Below are 19582 nucleotides of genomic sequence, written 5' to 3'. Positions count from 1 at the left end.
AACTTCCCATCTCAACAGCACCTTTTGAATTTTCCCTCCTTTTTGCCATTTTTCCGCTCGTGACACTGACTTTTTTATCTCAACTTAAAACCTTAATTAATTGAATAATACAATAAGTTAAAAGTATGACATTTTTGTTTTAAATGGTACATTTTTTACACACGAATCTGGATGTGGTTATGGTGGCCGATACATCACACTTTTAAAAGCAACCTCGATTTTTCATACACGGTTTAACTTAGTTAATTTTTTTTTATGTCCAACAACCATTTGAACAACAGTCCTTAGAAACGTTACATAGGCAGGATTTTAACTATATTCACCGATATTCACCCCGGTTTGGTTGAAAAACTAAACATAGAAAAAAAAATTTTTTTTTGCAAAAACTTTAAATTCAACTTCGCAATAATTACAATTTTTTTCGAATTATTAAAAATATAAAAATGAAATTATTGTTTGTTTTAACATGCTAATTTAATTTATATTTTAATGTGAGGAGTCACAAGTCAATCCGATTTTAAGAAAAATAGTGAAAATCTACGAAAATCAATAAAGCCCTTCCTTCCAAAATACTTCCTACTCAAAAATGATCTCTCTTCCGTTGTCCTTTTCTCATTTCTATCAATATTCATACTTATAACTCCCTATTTATAAATATGTATCCATCAATAATTACGCAGTGATTTAATGCTGAAAGATTATTTTTCAAGATTTAATAAAAGATATTTCCCACTATCTTTCAGCAACAGGTTACACAAAAATTATACATTCCATTAAAACATTTTTTCCGAAAATTACTTGTTAATTATTAACCGACAAAAATGAGCCGTCTGTTTTTCAGGAAAAAAATCGTCGAGTTTATTAAATCTTACGAAGATAGGGTAAACTTTTTGAAATTAGATTCATTAGATTTCGTCGTAGAGCGGTGGCGTATTCTTTTGATGTAAGGTTTCGATTGAGATGAACAATTTAGTGCCACGAGCGGGATTCGAACCCACGACCATCGGCTCAATACGCTGCTGCCCTAGCCACTTGAGTTTAAAAAAAAGTTTCTAAAGGTTGTTGGTTGAGATGGGGAGTGGGTGTCCGAGTGGATCGAAGTGACGATAGCTCAAGTGTTCAAGCAGTGGCGTATCAAGCCGAAGGTCGTGGGTTCGAATCCCGCTCGTGACAGTAACTTTTTCATTTCATCCAATACCTTCCATAAAAAGATTAGTTAATTGAAAAGCATTTATTTAGTCAATCGGACGAAACCTAATCCATTCTTGATAAAGTGTTATTAAATGTGATCAAGCCTGGCAGTGCCACCATTCCTTCATTTCTATCTTCAACTAAAATTAACTTCACAGCAATTGTTCCTAGCATTAATTTTGATTTCTTTTGACCGTACATTGATAATGCAGATGGTTTAGTTTTTTTGGCGTCCGATAAAATTACTCTCCAAAAAATGATGTCTTTCTTAGAAAATTTTGCGATACCTGTAACATAGAGGTAAACCAGAATAAGTCCAAAATTCTAGTTTTGAACGGGGTAAGACCTTCTAGACAAAAGAGATGGTTTTGTCAAAACAGAATTAGTACAAATAGTTAATAAATATTAATACTTGGTTGCAATTAATTATTCGTTTTTTGTAATATCTTGGTTGAGATAAAAAGTTAGTGTCACGAGCGGGATTCGAACCCTGGACCTTCGGCTTGATACGCCGCTGCTCTACCACTTGAGCTATCGTTACATCAAAAAACTTAAACATATATGAATGAACACAACAACAACATGAATAATCTGGTTCTCGGTATGGTCTGCTGCATGCATCTAACATTTTTTTTTTAAATCTAAACCTAAAAAAAAATTAAACGATATTTTTTGCAAAAGCTCTACTTCAAAAATCTCAGTAATTATATATTTTTTGATTTATAATAAAAGGTAAAATACTAAAATATTTTAATTAGCGGAATCATCAAGTCAATCCAATTTTTGAAAAAGGGCACAAATTTGAAAATCGACATAAAAATTTCTTTCAGACGTATTTCTTGGTCAATTTCTTTTCTTAATTTCCCTATTGTTTGTCCACAACATCCAGCTAGTTAATCTCAAATCGTCTATTTCTAAATATTTTATGTACTTATTAATTACATATGTTTAGCAGTAGTAATTGGCCGTATTAATTATTTTAATTAGTTATAGTTTTATATCTCAGGTCTTGATTGATATGAAAAAGCTAGGGTAACGAGCGAGATTCGAACCACGACTTTCGGCTAATATGCCACTGCTCTAACCATTTGAGCTTCGATCCTCTCGGGCCCAACTTCTGAAAACGTGGCAAAAAAGGGAAAACTGAAAAAGTCGTTGAGATGAGAAGTTGGTGTGGATTGAAATCACGAATAGCTCAAGTGGTAAGAACGGAGGCATATTAGGTAAAGGTCTTAGGTTCGAATCCTGCACGTGTCACTAGCTTTTTCGTCTGAATCAAGATATTATATAGCAAGTATGATTAATTAAAATAGTTACTTACGTGGTAACTCAGTGCTCGGGTTTTTTAAAATTTTAATAAAGGATTAATCTGTTACCTCTCAGCAAGAAAATTATTTTTGTGCGTATTATCCTTTGAATGTCATGTAAGATTCAGGTTACACAAAAAGTATACATTTTATTAAAATACTTTCGCCGAAAATGACTTGTTAAGATTTAACAGTTCAAAATTACGCCTTCACTTTTGAAAAGAAAACTCAACCATGTTGTTAAATATTGTAACAGAAAATCCTTACTGCGAGGTCCTTTGAGTAGCGGGTCTCCTGGGATTCGGGCGGATTTTCATCCTTTTGATCCTCCAGCCGAATTAGCGGATAAGTAATTTGACAGATGGGAAAAATTAACGACTTTGAGGGAGGCGAGAGCGTTTGCAGGGCGATCAATTAATGTTTAAAGTCTCGGTAAAACCGTCGAAATTTCCTTTCTCGACCGTTCGGCAAATATTGAAATCCCTTTCATCCCGACGAAGCCGTACAAGACGCCGATAATACCCCAATCAATACCCTCTTGAGGGGGGAGGGGTGTTTTCCACAATTATTCCGCCAGTTCGTCGGCATAATTACGATAAAAGTGGCCCATTTTAAAGTTTTCACGTTCAATCTTTTATGTGAAATTTAAATAAAGTTTTTATACTATTGATATAAAAAATATGAACCAATACTGCAGAAATAACGAAAAAGATTCTCTGCAAGTTCTCGAACATCATCTACGGAAGAAATCATTTCACGACCTTCTTTGTCTTCAAGGCTTAAGTCATAGTATCAAAATTTTATAACCTAACTCTGAACGGTGCTCTCACTCACACTGTCATCGCCACAGTCATCATTGATGTTTTTGGCCGTTTGGGCACCGTTCCGACCGAGTTGAAACTCTTAAAACGAAATTACCCGATGACATCTTAATAAAGACTGAATTATTCCCAGGTAAGGAAATGCTAGGTAAGCAAACATTTTTTTTTTTAAGAGGGTTGTTATAACCACTGCGGTAACTCACCTGATGAAGGATTAAAATAAATCCGAAACGTATGGATTGAAAGAAAAACTGGTTGTTGTTTTTTTGAAATAACCTATTATCCCACCTTCCAGAAGGAAAAATCATAAGTTGAATCATAAACTGTTGAAGCCGAAATATAAGAAAACATTGTTTGAAAGATGATTAAAAAGTGTTTATATTCGCACAAAAGAATAAATGAAGGGCTAATTTAAAAAAAATGAAAATATGCGTAATTTTCCGGGCAAACCAATATTTAACAAATTTAAAAAAAAAACACTTCCAAACGTAATATACAACCGAGTGACAAAATTATAGACACATTAAAAAATCACGATTTCAACAGTCAAAAATGATTTCTTTTGCCGTTAGAATATTGTTCATGATATTAAAAGAAAATTAACTCCGGAAATGGCTTGATCTGATAATCTTATACAAATGTACATCTCAATAAATAGTATTGTTTTGATTTAGCTGCGACAGAATTATAACATTTTGTTTACGTTTATTTTATAACTTAAAAGGTTTATTCAGTTTTCACTGTACCGTGCCTTAGTAAAGTGATTACTGTGAGTTCATTTGGAGCAATTTAAAGTTATTTTAAAATGCACAAAGGAAGAAGATTTTTTGATGAGGAGCGCCGGTTGATTCACTTGCTCAATGAAGATGGAATGAGCTGCCGAGATATCGCCCGACGCATAAAACGAAGTTTTTCATCGGTATCGAAGATAATACGATTAGGTGAAGACTACGCAAGAGGGCATAGACCTCCTTCCTTGACCAGAAGAGACAAATCGCACATCCTGCGCGTTGCTTCAAACTTTTCGACTGCAAAATCAATCGCAGAGAAGGCAGGTGTTGATGTTTCTGTTCGAACTGTTCAGAGATTCCTTAAAAAAACTGAAAACATAGTTCGAAGAAAACTGAAACGCAAACCAGCTCTGAAACCCCACCACAAACTAGCCCGTGTCAAATTTGCTGAAAACCACATTTTGAAAAATGAAGATTATTGGAGAAAAGATATTTTTTCTGACGAAAAAAATTCAATTTGGACGGTCCGGACGGATACGCATACTACTTTCACGATCTAACTAAAGAAGAAAAAATTTTGTCACGGCGCCTAATGGGTGGTGGATCTTTGATGATTTGGGGGTGTATTGGGTGTAATAAAAAATGGAATCTAAAGTTTTCTTCCAAAAAAAAAGTCAATTCGGAATATTACAAGAAATTACTGGACAAAGAAAAAACTAGTTTCAGCGATTTATGCGAAGGGACTCCAATATTCCAGCAGGACAACGCACCCATACACAATGCAAAAATTGTTAAAGAATGGTTTTCACAGAACAGCAATGAAAAACATGAATGGCATGCACTCTCAACAGACTTGAACATTAAAGAAAAAATATGGGGAAAATTATCGAGATTGGTATATCAAGACCGAAAGCAGTACAACTCTGTCGACGAACTTAAAACAGCTGTCACCACTGCCTGGAATAATTTTCTTCAAGATTTTATTCAAAATTTGTACAAAAGCATTCCAGAAAGATTACTGGAAATAATAAAACAGTGGTAATCCTACAAAATATAACCTTGTTTTAAATTGATTTTATCCCATGTGTCTATACTTTTGTAGCAGACAAAATCGTTTAATTTTAGTATTTTAATAATTTTTTCTCTTATTTACTGAAAAATTGAAGTTTAATGAAGAAAAATATTTATTTCATGTGTTTTGAATAAATATTTGTAGTACAAACCCATTACATTAAAAAATCATTACAATTAGGGGTGTGTCTATAATTTTGTCACTCAGTTGTACATAACGCTTCATCAACACTTCTTTTGTTAATGTATGTTTACAAATGTTTGATTTTTTATTTATTATACTTCACTTTGAGTCAGTGTCACGAGCAGGATTCAAACCCACGATCTTCGGCTAGATACGCTGCTGCTTTACCACTTGAGCTATCGTGACTTCGATCCACTCGGACACTAACTTCCCATCTCAACCCCTTCTTTTGAATTTTCCCTCCTTTTTGCCATTTTTCCCGCTCGTGACATTGACTTTTTATCTCAACTAAAAACCTTAATTAATTGAAAGGTACTAATTGTCAAGCGAACGACGAAAACTAGTGAATTGTATATAGTATTACAGGAGAAAAAGATAAAATTAGTTACACCATTGAAACTATTTTATAACGATAACCAAATATTGATTACTGGGCACTACGAGTTTGGAAGTACGCCAATCTATTTCATTTGTCGGAATTTCTTCAGTGTTGCTTTATAGAATCGGAATCAAAAAATAACAATTCAGAAGCTAAAATATATATATATATATTTATAACATACATATCCTATGCCTTTTTAGAAAGCCCGGCGGAATTTCTCTTGAACCAATAACGCTATAAAAAAAGAAAAATATTTGTTGAATTGTTTCAAATTTTGGCCGTTTTTTAGGGGAAAATTTTAGGTCAAATCGGATTTTAAATTGGTCAAAAAATGGGAAAGTAAAAGAATTAAAAAATATATAAAATTTTTATATTAGAAAAATGAATGCTAATCCATTAAGTTTTTTTTTTTTTTTTTTGATGACGAAACATTAATTTGATTATCTGCATGGAGCAATAAGCAAGGAACAGATCAGGAAAATTAATCAAAATTTTTATATACCATGTATTATACAATATTTACCAAATATAACATATATGCAGGGTGACCTTTTTTAGATGAACGGAGTGGAGTGACTTTCTTTTGAACCAATGACGCTATCAAAAAAATACGTGTTCAATATTTTATAGTCTAATTTCAAATTTTTACCTTTTCCTGGAGAAAAATTACACTTCAGGCTCAGTTCAAATTCAAAATTTCAAGTAAAACCTTGTACATCCTGACACATCATTTTAAAGAATTTTGTTCGCTAAAAACAGTGGTGCAATCGGATTTTAAAATGGGTAAAAAGCACGATGTTATGGGAAAAAAAAGTAGTTTGGGGGAAATAACTGTCATTTATTTTGCTATGTATTAATCACCCTCACCTGCAAGGAATTGTGTGCCGGGCATCCATCAAGATGAAGAATCATTCTTTCTTGGTGTTTCAGAGAAAAATCATTTAATTGTGTCAGTAAAACTTCTCTCAAAAAATAGAGGAACTGAGCGCCATTTAAATTATTGCCGCAGAAATAAGGCCCAATTATTTCCGAGAAGTTCACACCAAACGTACTGCGAACCACCTGATATTGACAAGAGTAAGAAATTCTCGGATTTTCCTCTGCCAACGTTCGACAATCCCAACAGTTTAGGATCAGTCCATAAGAAGTATGGAAGAAGGTTTTCTTCAGCCTCCCAAATCGACATTTGTGCAAGAAACGTAGGACGTTTGTCATACCACAGAGTCCCGAAGTCCCTGGACAAGGTGAGAGCCATACTGCTTAGAATTGAAAGACCGGATTACATTTCTAATTTTATTTTTTGAAAAACGTAAAACCCATCCAAAATTTAAGAGAAAGGAATTCGGATTTTTGCGAATATATTCAGCTTGTAGCCGAAATTACGCTTCCGGTCTCTTTTTGCCATAACTTTGTCATTTTTTGACCAATTTAAAATCCGATTGCACCACAGTTTTCAGCGTAAAATATCATTTTAAATGATATGTCGGGTTGTATGAGGTCGTATTTACAATTGTGAAGTACGTGTATAATTTTTCCGCAAAAAAAGTAAAAATTTGCAACTACACTAAAAATACCTCTAATGGCATACTAAACCGTTGGAATTTTCGAACGTGGGCAGAAGAAAATTCGAGAATTCATAGTCTAGTCATCATCAGGTGATTCACAATATCCACGTTTGGTGTGGACATCTCGGAAATAAATTAATTGGGCCTTATTTCCACGAAAATAATATAAATGTTGCTCAGCACTTCAATTTTTTTAGGGAAGTTTTACCAACACTCTTATGTGATGTTCCTCTGCAGAAATGACGACCAATGATTCTCCGGTTTGATAGATGCCGCGCAAACAATTCTTTGCAGCTGAGTCGTTATTTGAATCGTCACTTCTGAGAAAGGAAGATAGGACCTCATGGCCTACTCGATCACACGATTCCACTTGAATATTTTCTGTGAGGCTATTTAAAAATCATCATAACCCAGCAACCTCAGTTGAAGGACTGTGGTAAAGAATGGAAAATACTTCTCAATCCATCTTCCTGACCCTATTGCTCTGAGCACTGGTAAAGAGTAGTTAAAAAAAGCAAATCTTTGCGTCTTTACACAAGGCAGGCAGTTCGAACATGAAATTCGATTAATAAATAGCAAACCGAATGATTGTTTTTTTCCTGATTTTCTGACCATTTTAAAATCCGATTGCACCACTATTTTTAGTACAAAAAAATCCTTTAAAATGATGTGTCAGGATCTACAGGGTCTTATTTGAAATTTTGAACTGGGCCTGAAGTACCTTTTACAATTTTTATCCTAAAGCAGGTAAAAATTTGAAACTAGACAAAAAAATATTAAACACGTATAGAAATGTGTGGTGATTAGTGACCGTTAATCGCTAATTATTCGGAAATCGTGAGATGCGGTCTGGTGTGATGTAGGTTTCAGAAAAACATTTTCTTTATCGTGCCAACGTTTCGATCTTTATTGAGATCATCTTCAGGGCCTGGGATTTACAAACATTGTTTACATTTAACAAATACATTTAGGATGTGGAAAAGTTTATACAATGCAAAATATATTTTTTTATATTCAATCAAAGTATTTCTACTCTCTCAAAGTTTTTGTCTTCTGTGTAATTGTGCCATTCTTGCGTGTCGTGTTGAGAGTCCCTGTGAGATTTTGCTGTTTTATGTTTATATAGTTGGATTTTGAAGGGGTGGGGAAGGAAGTCGTATTTTTTCTTTTTTGATAGAGTGATTGGTTCAAAAGAAATTCAGCCCGGCCGTCTAAAAAAGACACCCTGTATAGACAAAATATAACAACATACATACTACAGAACATAAATTACGGAATACATTGAATTAGTTTTAAATTTCTGTTGTGCCTAATTTTTTCACCGAGCCTTTCCACGGTCCTTCCACCGAAAATTGTTAATTTTCAACTTCTCTTAATGATATGAACAAAGAGCAAAAAGACCTTTGAGAGAAGAACAATAAACGAGAGACTATATGGTATTTCTTTATGGGATAGGTCGATAGAACGGCGCCTCGAGACCCCCCTCGCCGCTAGACCGGCGAACGATGCCGAGCGGGCCGGGCCGGCGCGGCGTCTACCCATGCCCGTCCATAAACAATACAGTGCTCGAGGAAGTTTATCTTATCCGGGTTGGCGGACTTGTTTTTATTTTGTAATATTTAATTCCGTTTTACCGTCCTCACTGGCGGTCAATTATTTAACCATGAACTTTTCTTGACCTCTTGAGTAAAATCCATAAAATATTTATCAAAATTTCCAGTTAGTAAATACACAAGATTAACATATAGTTTATAAAAGAATGTGCACTCCGTATTATTTTTTAGAAAAACAAATCCTGATATTAAAAATATTAAAGCTTAAAATAAATGAGTTGGAGGGATGAGGAAGAAAGCATGATGAAAGTGAGAAAGACACAATGAAATTGAGAACGAAATAAAGATAGAAACAAAAAAAATATGTGAGAGAGGAAAGAAAGCGATACACAGAGTGAAAGGGTATTAAATAATCGAACTGTTCAAAATGTAAATTCAATTGGTGTCTGTTAATTTTCCATTATATAAAAACCATAAGAAAATCGGTCCTTAGAAGTGTTAGATAATCAATTTAATTTATTTACGTCCACCCCTGGTTTCTTAAATATCATTTTACCACTGATCATTTTACCGATTTTGTCCCATCTTGCTTGAATACGAATCACACAGACGAGTTTCGGCTTCACATCATCTTCAGTAAAGAAATATTTTATATTTGATTATTTTTAGTTTAAAAAAATATTGTATACTGGCGGTTGTATATATAACTAAAACTCGAAAAAAGGTAAATTAACAACTGGTTAAAATAAAAAATGTGATTGGCCGAGATGGATAAATAGAGGGATTGAGACAAATATAAAATCAGAGATAAATAAAGAAGGAGGGGAGAAAACGAGAGAAAGAAATGAAAACAGTTAGGTAGATGGTAGAAGGAAGATAGTTATTTAGAATTAATTAAGGAATTCAGTCGAGATAAAAAAGACAATGGCACGAGCGGGATTCGAACCCACGATCTTCGGCTAGATACGCCGCTGCTCTACCACTTGATTTGACCCAAAATGGCAAAAAGGAAGGAAAAATGAGAAGCAACGAGGAAGAGAAAGAGAGAGAGAGAGAGAGAAAGAAAGAAAGAGAGAGATAGAGAGAGAGATACAAAAACATAGATGTGGATGTTTTAGATGGATAAATAGGTAGAGAATTAGATAAATAGATAGACAGAGATAGAGATAAATATAGATAAGGAGAGAGATGGAGAGTCTGAGAGAGATAAAGAGCGTGAGAGAATGAGAGAGGGAACTAGGGCGAGAGAGTGGGCACTGGAGTGGAGAAAGAAGAGAAAAGTACAAGAAACGAAAAAGAAAAAAATAACATTTGGGCCGAGAGTAACAAGAGAATAAAAGAGATAAAGAAAAAAAGAAAAAGAATGACAGAGAACGAGATAAAAAGAAGGAAAACGAGTATGAGAAAGAGAAATAAAATGAGAAAGAGAAAGAGACAGAGAAAGAGAAAGAAAAAGAAAAAGAAAAAGGGAAAGAGAAAGAAGAAGATAAAATTAGATACAGAAAGAAAGGTTGTATGAAATAGATCGAAACAAAAAGAAAACAAACGACAGAGAAATAGACTTAAAAATAGATAGATTTATACAAGGTGTCCCAGTTCCTTCTGACGAAACTCAGGAAATCGATTCTACTCTTCGTTTGGAGCAAAAAATGCTCAGGAGAAAATTTTCGGAAAGTTCTCTATTTTGACGATATTCGTCAATTTAGGTTTTTTCAACTTTTCGCAACCTTATCACATAAAAACGCTTACAACTTCCAAAATGTTGAGTCTACAACAAATCCAATTACACTATTTAAAAGAACGCTAAATTTGCTGTAAGATACTTCTTTGCAATAATCTGAATGACATAAAATGTTAGCCAATATCAGTTGGAACATGTCAAAATTACAAAATTTAAAATTTTGGTAATGATTGCACGTTCTACTGAGGTTATAAAAAAATACCTACAACTTGGCCAATTTTACAAAAACTTCTTCATCTAATATGCTTTACGTTGATATATCCTGGTTTTTAAATAACGTTCTAGTAGAGTTGAAAAATAACAATTGAACGTTCGAAAACGTGAGCTAAGGTAAATTTGAAGGGGACACTCCGAACCGAGACACCCAGAATAGATTTATCAATATAATTTTCCTCTCTCTCACCCTCTCTCGATAAGTCTTTCCTTTTCTCATGATTCTCTTTAGAAAGGACCGAAACAATAAAAGACAGAAAGACAGACAGAAGTAAAATGAAAGATTTGTCTGAGATAGAACAAACGAAAGAAAAAAAAGAATGAATATAAGTAAAATTTACGTTCAGTCTGATGTAATTTCATAAAAATCCTTTTATCTTATTTTTTATTTATTCCTGTAACTTTTTAATTACGGATAAAAAAAATGTAGTAAAATTATACACGATGGCATCTTTCCTTTGAAAGTTGTACAACTGAAATTAAAAATTACATAGAAATAGTAATTAATCAGAACGGTTAGCGTGATTCGTAAAAGCAAGTAGAAAACTTAATATTTACTAACCATGATTTAATACTTACTAACAACTAGAAAGAAAAAGAGAAAAAACGAGAAAGAGAGAAAGAAAAAGAAAGACAACAAGAAAGAGAAATAGAAAGAAAAGGAGCAAGAGAAAGGGAAAGCGAAGAGAAACCAGAAAGTAAGATTATGTGTAAGGATAAAAGAAAGCGAAAGAGAAAGGTTGAGAGAATTAGATAAAGAAAAAAGTCGGATGAAATAGATCGAAACAAAAACAAAAAATAAAATCAGAGAAATAGACTTAAAAATAGATCGATTTATTAGTACAATTTTCCTCTTTCGATATGTCTTTCCTTTCCTCATGAGTGTTTACAGAAAAGACCAAAACCATGAACGTCAGAAGGAAAATAAAGGGTTTGTGAGGGGTCGAAAATAAATAATTGAAAGAAGAAAAAGAACGAATATAAATAAAATTTACTAAATTCACTAATTTCGTGGTCCGCTTGACCAATATTACAATTAAATAAGGTTTTTAGTTGAGATTAAAAAGTCAATGGCACTAGCGGGATTCGAACCCACGATCTTCGGCTTGATACGCCGCTGCTCTACCACTTGAGCTATCGTGACCTCGGCCCACTTGGACACTAACTTCCCATCTCAACCCCACCTTTTGAATTTTCCCTCCTTTTTGCCATTTTTCAAATGTCGTGTAATCGGATTGGATTCTCGGCGACAAATGAAATGGCCACGGAGAGCTTTTCTGAAGTATACTTCATTTTAATTAATTAAATTCACTAATTTCGTGGTCCGCTTGACCAATTAATTGTAATAAAATTTACGTTCAATCTAAAGCAATTTCATCAAAATCCTATCTTGGTTTTTATTTATTTCTGTATCTTTTTAATTACGGATGAAAATTGTAATACAATTTTACACAATGGCAACTTTTATTTGAAAGTTGTACAAATGAAATTAAAAATTACATAAAAATGTTATTAAATCACAACAGTGTAATTCATAAGAGCAAGTAGAAACTTACAAAAAATAAGCAAACATAGTTTAAAACAAACAACATCTTTCATCGTTTAGAATATTGAAGATATTTTACGTCAGAAACGTTTCATGTGGGTCAATTATTTTTGAATAGGGTTGTTCCTGCAACCGTTTAACATGGAGGGTGTGGGGAAGTACCGAGAGATAAAGAGAGTGTATAGAGGTTGAGGGGTGAGAGTTCATAGAGGTTGACCGCAAATATAGTTAAACGGCCTGGAGGAGTGCAATGGCCCGCAAGGCGCCGTAAAATTACACCGACGATAAAACGGCCGGCATTTCCTTCCTTGTTTTTCGATACGCCTCCGGGGATAACTGGGCAGACAATTGGTGAAAACCGTGTTAGCCCCGTTCAAATAGGCCGGCATGACCGAATCCTACGTTTTACGACTCACATAAACAACATTTTGATCTTTATCCGACCGACACTCGGACCCCGGGAAATCTCGCCGGTTTGATCGCAACTCAAACATTTAGAGTTCAAAGCTTTGAAATATAGTTACATATTAAATAAGTAATAATTTATGAAAATGTAGTTCAAATTTGAAAAATCAAATATGAAGCTAATTGAAGTAAAGTCACTTCATCAAGCTTTCGGACAAGAGAATCTCCTCATCAAGACATTAAAACTTTAATTAATAAATTTAAAAAAATAAAAATATGAATGTATATTAAAAAATGTAAAACCACGGTTGTAAATCTATAATGAAGAAGGCGACCAAGAAAAAAAATCCTGAAAAATCTACCTCTCCTTATTTACACACTGAAAAGGCTTCAAGTTTACATGTGGCTTAGATTTTCAAAAAAGTGTAGAGATCTTTGGAAATAATATAAGTTTGAGTATCGAATCTTGGAATGTTTGGAATTGCCCGTATACAGTATGAGTACCTTGAACGGACGTCAATATATCAGGTTATTTTACACGTCGTATGGGACGAAAAAATCTCTTTTGATGATTCGAAACCCAATGGACCACAAAAATAATCAATAGAAATTTCAGACTCAATCAAAATATTTGTACTAACTCAAAGTGTTTGTTTACAAATACTTCGATTGAGTCTAAAATTTCTATCATTGTACAAATTCATTTTTCATTCTTACAAGTATTTATATTTTAATAGTTTATAAATCCTAGGCCCTGAAGATGATCTCATTAAAGATCAAAACTCACTAGTTTTCGTGGTTCTCTTGACCAATTAATCTGTTTCAATTAATTAAGGTTTTTAGTTGAGATAAAAAGTCATTGTCAAGAGCGGGATTCGAACCCACGACCTTCGGCTATTTACGCCGCTGCTCTACCAATTGAGCTATCGTGACCTCGATCCACTCGGACACTAACTTCCCATCTCAACCCCACCTTTTGAATTTTCCCTCCTTTTTGCCATTTTTCAAATGTCGTGTAATCTATTTGACTTTTTTATCTTAACTAAAAACCTTAATTAATGGAAAGATATTAATTGGTCAAGCGGACCACGAAAACTAGTAAATTTAATAAGTTAAAATGAAGTTTTTCTCACCAAAGCTCTCCGTGGCCATTTCATTTGTCGCCGAGAATCAAATAGATTACACGACATTTGAAAAATGGCAAAAAGGAGGGACAATTCAAAAGGTGGGGTTGAGATGGGAAGTTAGTGTCCGGGTGGCTCGAGGCCACGATAGCTCAAGTGGTAGAGTAGCGACGTATCTAGCCGAACGCCGTGGGTTCGAACCCGCTCGTGACACTGACTTTTTTATCTCAACTAAAAACCTTAATTAATTAAAAGATATTAATTGGTCAAGCAGACCACGAAAACTAATGAATTATTATTAACGTTCTTCAAAAAATCGTCAAGCGATTTCTGTGTCCATGTGGCTTGGCCTTTGGAGAAATAAATTTTTCCAATTGCCATTGCTTAGAACATATTGACAAAACACTGACCTCTGAAAACAACCAGTTAGAAAAAAGCGAAAAAACTTTAAGCAGCACGGAAATAAACAAAACGTTAAAATTAAGACCAATATTAGAATGAAAAATTTCAAATTATAAAATTTATAGCGTGCTCTTTCTCGCCCTGTGACAAAAATATTTTGTATTACTAAGAGTATCAAAACTGATTTTTTTCGATTTATCAATATGACCTGCTGAGGAGTACGTACTATGAAAAAATTCGTATAATCAACTTTTGATTCAAGAAAATTCGACTTTATTTCACTTTTATATTCAGCCTTTCATAATTTTTTTAAAGCCCAATTAAAGCCCATTTCGTAAAATATTCATCTTACATTAGGTTTGATTATACCTTAAAAATAACAATATAAACGTTATAAGATTTTTTTCAGTACCTTAAGCAAATTACAAAATCGGTTAAAACCTTACTTTTACCACTTACAAGCTTTCGTAAAAAGTATAAGTAACATTTTTTTAACTCTGTCAGTACTGACAGACAAGGGGCTTAACGAAATGTTACCCCTACTAATCTGTTTTCAACATATTTGCTTAATTTCTCAAAACTCACTTTTCCCCAGTGTAAAATTAACGTTTAATTGCAAAAATTTTCGATTAAAAATAGTTTAAAACATTAATCATTAAGATCTCGAAACTTTCTTTAAATCACAACGAAAATAATACAATGTAAATAAAATAGTCTCTTTGGTACAAAGTTGAACATAAGATTTTGGGCCATCAGTGACCACGAAGAAAAAGCCTGTAAAATCGCCTTTTGTTAGTTGCACTAAGGGAAGGCTTCGTGTTTACATGGGAACATGAGACTTCGACTTTGAAAAATTTAGGGAAATCATTACAGATAAGACGAGACTAAGTCGAAAATCTTAATTACAAAATTGAATTAAGAAAAACCCAACAAGCTCAGATTTCACCCCAATGAAATTTTAAAAGTAGGGAACTCTAAAAAATGAAGCATATTATATACGTCATAACTAACGACTCATAGAAAGGATTTATCAATTATGTGCTTTTATGAGAAAAGAGAGCTAGGTGAACTCTTTAGAACAATAAAATCAGTCAGGAAACGATGTCATGTCCTTCAAGCAAGTCTGCTTGCTTTGAATTAAATTTTGAAGCTTGTTTTTTCTTATCTTCAATTTTGTACTAGTTCCTTTTTTTTACTTTGTAGTACTTTCATTGTTGTTAATAGAAGTTTGAGTATCTTAGTGAAAAATCTTTTAACGATTTTTTACCGGAACATCAAATTTTTAGACATTGAACGTTTACATTGATGATAACTTTCAATTAATTGAGGTTTTTAGTTGAGATAAAAAAGTCAGTGCCACGAGCGGGATTCGAACACACGACCTTCGGCTAGATACGCCGCTGCTCTACCACTTGAGCTATCGTGACCTCGATCCAATCGGACACTAACTTCCCATCTCAACCCCACCTTTTGAATTTTCCCTCCTTTTTGCCATTTATCAAGTTTTTATCTCAAACTGAAAAATAGTTTTCAGAATCTGTCAATTAGTAGTGTAAACAATTAAATTCACTAGATTTCGTGGTTCGCTTGACCAATGAATAACTTTCAATTAATTAAGGTTTTTTTAGTTGAGATAAACAAACCTTAATTAATTGAAAGTGTAAACAATAATTAATGGAATAGACAATCCACACCACTTTGTAAAAATAGTTTTGGATTTATCAATATTTATTTTTGAAACGTACACCGTTTCATCCTTAAGTACCCTCCAAAGACAGAGAATCAACACAGCGCCTTTTTCCTGGAAAAAGACGGATTTTTCTTCGGATCTTGCTCTCGTGGGTTGGAGGGGGGGAGGTGAGCTAGTTTATCACTGTAAACATGAGGGATGAGGTTAGCATAATGTTCAGCCGGATCATAAATTTTATTCCGTGCGACATATACGTTTCAAATATTTTACAAAAGTTGGCCCCGTATCGCGCATACATCAAAGGCCCGAGGGGTCCCAAGTTCAAATATTATCTCGCATTGTCAATATATTGTGTATTATTAGACGTACATTCAGAGAATATGATATAAAGGTTCTATGAAAAAGATACAGAAATATTTGAAGTATAAATCAAAGCTTTAATGATATTATTATAGCCAATGGAATTCAATGTTTTTCCTTGTGTTAATAAATACATTATTTCAGACATAAAATATTTATGTGTACTTACTGCAACCCACTTTTAAACAACTACTTCCTCGAAAAGCTCAAGGCTATGATTTTATTGCAACTCAAATATGATAAAATTTGCCTTACTGATTTTTACTACTCCTAACTACATACACTGATGATGACCTTAAAGTAGGTCGAAATCTTGGACAACTGAATTTGCTTTTTCATCAAGACCATACCGTCATCCAGATTATCCGTGAGTAGAAAAGTGGTCGACATATTTAACACTTAATACTTACGCAACGCCGTACTCATGTCCACAGATTTTTTATTACAATGGGACTTATCAATAATTAAAATGACGAGAATGACGTTTCATAAGCGAACTAAACTTTCTGATCTTCTTGGTTCCTATGTGTCCATTAGTTTCTAATCTATCCATGCCAAAATTATACAAAAAATTACGAAATTTATCATCCTTAAATGAAAATAATAATATTTCCGAAAATCAGTTTGGATTAAGCTCAATTCCCTCGGCAACACAACAGCTGTAACGTGTGCTTACCATATCGCCTCTGCCATTGAAGAAAACAGCAATATTTTATGTTTGAATTGGGACAGGCCTTCGATCCTTCTACCGATCATGCTTTGGAAACTGAAGAACATTCTCGCTCAAGTTTAGTATCTAACCATTCTTGCGGACTTAGGGCGGGTGTTCCGTAGGGAAGCACGCTTGGCCCATTTCTTTTTCCAATATGCGCAGCAGATATGATGATACTTCGACACATACAACAGCAATTCTTACACGTGATTTGGATCCCTCCATAACCTTTCAACACTTCAATGAATTAACAGTAAGGTTCACAAATTAATAAAAAATGTAAAGATAAATAACCTCAATGATTGATAAATAACCCCATTGCCTACCACAGACTTTGCGCTTATCTTGGACTTTTTGTGGATAAACAACTCGTCTCGAATCACCACACTAAAAAGACAAAAAACAAGAAAATATGAATTAATTTGGTTCCTATTAAATTCACTAATTTTCGTGGTCCGCTTGACCAATTAATTGAAAGATATTAATTGGTCAAGCGGACCAGGAAAACTAATGAATTTAATAAGTTAAATGAAGTATACCTTCATTAAAGCTCTCCGTGGTCATTTCATTTGTCGCCGAGAATCAAATAGATTACACGACATTCGAAAAATGGCAAAAAGGAGGGAAAATTCGAAAGGTGGGGTTGAGATTGGAAGTTAGTGTCAGAGTGGATCGAGGTCACGACAGCTCAAGTGGTAGAGCAGCGGCGTATTTAGCCGAAGGTCGTGGGTTCGAATCCCGCTCGTGACACTGACTTTTTTATTTCAACTAAAAACCTTAATTAATGGAGGGCCCTCTATTACTTGAGCTATCGTGACTTCGATCCACTCGGACACTAACTTCCCATCTCAACCCCACCTTTGAATTTTCCCTTCTTTTTTTTTTTTGCTATTTTTCAAACGTCGTGTAATTTATTTGATTATCGGCGCCAAAGGACGGAAGTGGTAGAGCAGCGGCGTATCTAGCCGAAGTTCGTGGGTTCGAAACCCGCTCGTAGCACTGACTTTTTTATCCCAACTAAAACCTTAATTAATTGAAAGATATTAATTTGGTTTCTTAACCAGCCATACCAGAAAATTTTTCAAGACGAATAGCAAAGGTGAGACCGTCCCAGTGACTAATGACTAAGTTTCAATGTGAAAGAATGTTGTCATTGCGCACAACATGCTGCTCAAACGACACGTTCAGCATAATTCAAAAATATTTCATTAAAACAATATCTGTAGTTTTATGACAAATAAACATACTTGAAAAAAAATTACGTACCGCTGTATTGCAAAACCGATCGCTGGTGATATTAAAGCGATACGGTCTGCTGTCTTACACTATGGTCTGCACAAAAGCCAACCAATATGACGACAGCTAAACACGTCTGACCAAAGACAAACAGATCTATAGATGATTCTGGCAATCTTTTTTGCCAAATCGCTGACGAAAGAAGTCACAGATCAGATGACTAACGAAAACTTGTGCTTCAGAAGAATTACTAAAGCCTAAAAGGACTGTCGTAATTCTGAGCTTGGACATTTTCTTAATATTCTGGTTTTATAACCATACGGGCACATTAGTTGGTAATTTTTTCTATTTTGACTTTTCTTTAATAAACTTTAAAAAATGGAAATGATCTGGTGCCTGTAGAAAAAAAATTAACCCTATCAGCCGAAACCTCGTTTCCGAAGGCAATATCGCAAATGGGATTCTTGTTCATCCACGATTTTGGAAAAAAATCTCTATCGCACCCGCGATCCACCGACATTGACGAGAGGGTTGAGGCGTTCGGGCTATCTTATCTCATCGATCTGCAAGGTGCGTCGTCTGAGTAAAGCCCAAAAGCAATTTCCGAGCTTACGCTCATTTGGCCTTTTTGTACGTTAATAATATGCAATAAAGACATTTTAAAACCCTAAATTCAAGAATCTGTTAACCTGCTACCAAAAAGTTGAGACGTATTTGTCATAGGAGAATACTATTCCCTTTTTTACCCATTCCTCGTTTTCAGAATAAGTAATAAATTGAACAACTTCACGTTCAATTCGTAAGATTACCGCTTCATTAATAAAAAAATATTTAGGCATGCGAATGTGTTGTGTGTGTTCTTTTAAACCTTAAAGACTTATAAATAAACAATTGATATTAAGGAATTTTTTGTAGGCTGATCATCAAGATTTAAATAATAAAACGCACGCCACGCCACACATTAAACAGTGAATATCACAATAGTTTTGCGAAATGGATAGCTGACATAATTAATGGCTGCAGCAGCGATTTGCTTGCTTTAATCAGCAAATAGAAAAACATAGGTTTCTGAAGTGAACCACACTAGAGGTCTAGCGCTACATATCGAATATCATACGTTGATTTCTATATCAGAAAAAAAAGAAACTGCTGAACCATTAAGAATTTTGTATTTTCGGATGACGAAACAGTAATTTGATTATCTTCATGGAGCAATAAAAGAACGGGTAAATTATTATTAAATTCACAAGTATTCGTGGTCCGCTTGACCAATTAATATATTACGATTAATTAAGGTTTTTAGTTGAGATAAAAAAGTCAGTGTCACGATCGGGATTCGAACCCACCA

General features: G+C 34.1%; 1 protein-coding gene and 1 non-coding gene across 2 annotated transcripts in view; one reads left to right on the top strand and one right to left on the bottom strand.

The window, feature by feature from the left end:
• Window positions 1-19582, top strand: part of LOC106673990 (glutamate receptor ionotropic, kainate 2-like) — a 282478-nt gene that overhangs the window by 91991 nt on the left and 170905 nt on the right. The gene's annotated exons all lie outside the window — the stretch shown is intronic.
• Trnaf-aaa lies at window positions 13571-13643 on the bottom strand. The gene has a single exon. It is a non-coding gene; the product is annotated as a tRNA-Phe (tRNA).

This window comes from Cimex lectularius, unplaced genomic scaffold (assembly GCF_000648675.2).
Source record: "Cimex lectularius strain Harlan isolate CLEC.00 unplaced genomic scaffold, Clec_2.1 scaffold231, whole genome shotgun sequence".
NCBI classification, from domain to species: domain Eukaryota; kingdom Metazoa; phylum Arthropoda; class Insecta; order Hemiptera; family Cimicidae; genus Cimex; species Cimex lectularius.
Note: the sequence above shows the minus strand (reverse complement) of the source record. Positions and strands in the feature narration are given on the sequence as shown.